Source organism: Nelumbo nucifera, chromosome 3 (genome assembly GCF_055504915.1).
Source record: "Nelumbo nucifera cultivar China Antique chromosome 3, China Antique-T2T, whole genome shotgun sequence".
Lineage (NCBI taxonomy): Eukaryota > Viridiplantae > Streptophyta > Magnoliopsida > Proteales > Nelumbonaceae > Nelumbo > Nelumbo nucifera.
The window spans coordinates 22,238,907-22,243,562 of NC_142651.1; the positions used below are offsets into that span (position 1 = coordinate 22,238,907).

General features: G+C 37.5%; 1 pseudogene; it reads left to right on the plus strand.

The window, feature by feature from the left end:
- Positions 1-1,708: 1,708 nt before the first annotated feature.
- Positions 1,709-3,753, plus strand: LOC148801023 (cytochrome P450 71AU50-like; annotated as a pseudogene).
- Positions 3,754-4,656: the final 903 nt, after the last annotated feature.

Sequence of the window (4,656 nt, forward strand, 5' to 3'; positions counted from 1 at the left end):
TAATAGGGAGCTCGGACTCCCAGTAGGGAGCTTGCTCTTAATAGGGAGCTCGGGTTCTTACTTAGGGAGCTCGGACCCTTAACAGGGAGCTTGCTCTTAACAGGGAGCTCGGATTTTTACTTATGGAGCTCGGACCCTTAACAGGGAGCTCGCTCTCAACAAGGAGCTCAAACTAAGTACAGCGGTCTGGAGTTCGGGCTCGATAGTGAGCTTGGACTTGCTTCCGATGTTCGCTTTGGGCGCTCTACTGTCCCAAGCTGCTTGCCTTTGCCACGTGTCGGGCGATCGCGAGGTCGGGCCAAATTTCTCTTCATCAAGTATATTATCTGATTTTTTTTCGATTTTCATCCACACCTTAATCTTGTTGCCCTTCAAAATTAAAAATTATGAACAAAGGATTTTTTTTGTCCAAAAATATTTATTTTCTGATTTTTTTCAAATTTCATCTACACCTTAATTTTGTTGCCCTTCAAAATTAAAATTATGTACAAAGGATATTTTTGTCCATATAATAATAAATATTCTCTGTGCATTTTCATCATAAAAACCTCATCTTTTACTCTAACCTACACCATAATTTATAGCCACACATTATAAACATCTGTGTAATTAATTGATAGGGTCATATTTGAGTTATAGGTTTATTGATCATTTGGTAATAGAATCTATTAAATAACTTAAAATTAGAACATAATAAAAGGGTGGTTTTTGTATTTGTCTATAAGCCTAGGATGAAGGTTCAAGTATTGATACGTATCAGCTTGTATTAGTTGTTATATATTGTGTCGATGACTTTTCGACACTCTCTTTCAGGGGTTATATTAGGTCAGACCATAATTCAAAGAGTAACCGGGACTTAAACCAACCCCCTGAACTAATTTTAAAAAAATAAATAAATAAAACTTAAAAAACACGAACACAGGTCGATACATTGAACTTGCCCAGGATCGATACAAATAATTTTCACTTTTTTATTATTGTTGCGAACTTGGCAACCGAACTTGCATTTCCGGCCGGCCCCAATAAATTATAAATTGGAGACCCGCATTCGTCCACATTCCACAATCAGGAGACTCAAGAAAGGTTCTTGAGGTTTGTTTCTACGAGTTCTGAGTGGAGGCAATTGCAAAGATCTTGGAGGAACAAAGCGAATAGTGTCAAAGAAAAAGGAAAGAAAAAGAATGGTCCGACCAAAATGGAAGGGCCATTGGTAAAACTGTATTTTTGTTTAAACTATATTAGTGTATCTACTTCAGCAAGTTCCTTAAAAATATCTTCCCTCCTTGACATTTTAACAAAAGGGTAAAATTGTATATTTACATCTATTTCAAAAACTCAGGGTATGTTTAAGTTAATTTATAAAAATTCAGGGTATATTTTAACTCTTTTACCCTTAAATTAACTTCAAGTAATTAATTATTAGCTCAATATAACTATTAATATAGATGCAAGATTTAAATATTGATAATTGTGCTTTTACTTGATTATTTCATTTTCAAGTTATTACCAAAAATTTCACTTACAAGTAAAGTTTTAAAAATCGATGAAATGGAACCATTGTGACCATCAGTTTTTGGATTGGTGGTTCATTCATCTGGTCCAAATGGATCATCATTTTATAATATTAAATATTAAAAATAAAATTTAATTAAAATGTAAAGTAATAATTTTATTTAAATTTCAAAAGTAAGTTAACTTTTTAAAAAATAATAGCAATTAAGGGCAAAAACATTGTTCATCTTCTTTCTCTTGCAATTGAGTCATCAGCGCCGCCACTCGCCACTGCCTCCAACAGTGCCTTTGCCTATCTCCGGCAATGTTGTCGGAGGTGGGCAGAGGCAAAGGTAGAGGCATTGGGCAGAGGAATGGCCACCAATGCTGCCACCGCCGCCTTTGCCTCTGCCTCTACCTACCTCCAGCAACATTGCCGGAGATAGGCGGAGGCATTACCGGAGGCGACGGCGTGCGGCGGCTCTGATGACTCAATTGCAAGAGGAAGAAGATGAACAATGTTTTTGCCCTTAATTGTTATTATTTAAAAAAAAAACAACCTGTTTTTTAAATTTAAATAAAAGTATTACTTTTATTGATATTAGGGCCCAAAAGTTGCCCTTATCTGTTATAATCCCAATATTTAATTTAGTGGTTCAAATGTACGGATTAGCAGTTAGCTGACGGAATCAGTGGTCTAATTTTTAAGAAATTCCGGGTTAGCTGCAAACTGGAGCAACCGTTTAGGTGACCGGTTCCTGGGTTGAAAGTTTCGACCACCCCGGGTCAATGAGGATTCAAAAACCATGACTAGTTGACTACAAGTCAGAACTCATAAATCTAGCCATTAATAGAAAGAGAAAAGTTTGGCTGTCCACAGTGTTACATTTTAGGAATTGAATATAATTCTTCATGGAAATTGGGTATAGGGATTGGCTCGCCGGATGAAAGAAGTCAGAGTGAGATTCGATGAGATAATGGAGAAGATCATCGACCAGCATGAACAAGATGCTAAAGAAGAGAAGGACCACAATAGGGACTTGGTGGATACAATGTTGTCGTTGATGGCAGAGGCGTCGTCGTCGTCGAAAGATGAACAACATGAACAGTCCTCTGGCGATTATTGCAACATGGATCGGACGGATATCAAAGCAAACGTACTGAACATTATCGGGGGTGCAATAGACTCATCGGCAGCCACGATCGAGTGGGCATTCACGGAGCTGCTCAGGCATGAGCAGGTAATGAAAAATGTCCAACAGGAGCTGCAGCGCGTAGTTGGGATGAACCGGGCGGTGGAGGAGGATGATTTAGCAAAGCTAGAGTACTTGGACATGGTGGTGAAGGAAAAGCTTGAGGCTTCATCCTCCAGGCCCATTCCTACTCCCACGAGAATCCATAGAAGACACCACTGTAAATGGATACCACATACCCAAGAACTCTCGAGTCATTATAAACGTTTGGTCTATTGGGCGGGACACCAATGTGTGGTCTGAAGATGCTCACCAATTCAACCCTGAAAGGTTTAGAGGTTCGACTGTAGATGTGTTTGGCCAGGATTTCCAACTTATCCCATTTGGTTCAGGTCGAAGAGGTTGCCCAGCTATAAAATTGGGCCTCACTGTGGTTCGCCTAGTGCTAGCGCAATTGGTGCACTGCTTTGACTGGAGGCTTCCTAATGCCATGTTACCTGCAGCAGATTCCTTGGACATGACGGAGAAGTTCGGCATATCGATGTCAAGGTCTAGTGATTTGCTTGTCATTCCCACTTTTCGCCTTAAGAACAACTTTGGCTCCTTTTAAAATATGCAGGGATGATGCCAAGTGGCAAGTGGGTATATATCGTATCTGCTATGGTAATATTAATATATATGGGATGAGGTGGCTTTAACATCCACCGTTAAAAAAAAAATATTTCCTCCTCTTTGAAGGGAGCAAAAGTGAACTCACTTTATGTTTTTTGTAGTCATTTCTAAGTAAATAAGAGTCATTACCCAATATTGGTCAACTAGGGCTTTGGAAGGACTGGATGGATACTTGGGATAGGAAAATGGCTACTCATTTGTTGTTTGAGTTTATAGTAGTAGCTCATGAACTTGCCCTTATATATATAGAGGGAAACATCCATTGCAACTATGCTTGTACTTCTGCCTCAGTGGTGAACAACACATGGTATTCTGCCTTGTTATGTTGAACAGTTGAAGTACAGAGAACAATGTTTTTACAATGAAGGGGCTAAGGAGCTGGTCTTTGCTCCTTATATGAAAGAGAATATACTTACTCCCATTCAGGGTGGATGTTAAAGCTACATTATTGGAAAGTAGATTTGTTTATGGATCGGGCATTGGGCTTGACTTACACTGTATCAGGCTCAGGCCTCATTGAAAATTTGGCAAAAGATAAGTCCGAACCCAACACATGAACAGGCCTATTGGAAAGTACAAAAGTTTTCGAAAACAAGGAGGCGTGGCTTTACTATCCACCATGGATGCCACAATTTCCTCTCTTTAACTACAAAGGTATCATTATTGGTGCCACGCCTGAAACACTTTAACCAATCAAAATATTTTATGGCTTCCATTCTTTGCAAGAGGAAAAAAAATGCCTCCCAACAGTTGCAGTAGTCCACTTAATACCCATATCTTTGGTAGGCTTATGCCTATATATGTTGTGTATCTACATCTACAAGACTACAACTAGGGATGCAACCAACCTAGGGTGGGTTAATTCTAATTAACTGAATTCAAAACGTCAGGTTTGGTTAAGTTTTGTTTTTTGTGTTTTTTAGGTAAATTATTAAATGTATATGTGCGTTGTATATGGTATTTTTAAATAATAATAATAATCAAAGCATGATGTATCAGTGGATTTGTTGCCTTTCAAAAGATCTGGTTTCATAAAAATGCTTTTATAAAAGTGCTTTCATAAAAATGCTTTTATAAAAGTACTTTCATAAAAATGCTTTTATAAAAGTACTTTCATAAAAGTGCTTTTGTAAAAGTACTTTCATAAAAATGCTTTTGTAAAAGTAGTTTTATAATAATGTTTTATAAAAGTACTTTCATAAAAGCGCTCTTGTAAAAGTACTTTTCTAAAAGTACTTTCATAAAACTACTTTCATAAAAATACTTTTATAAAACTGCTTTCATATTAAAGTACTTTTAT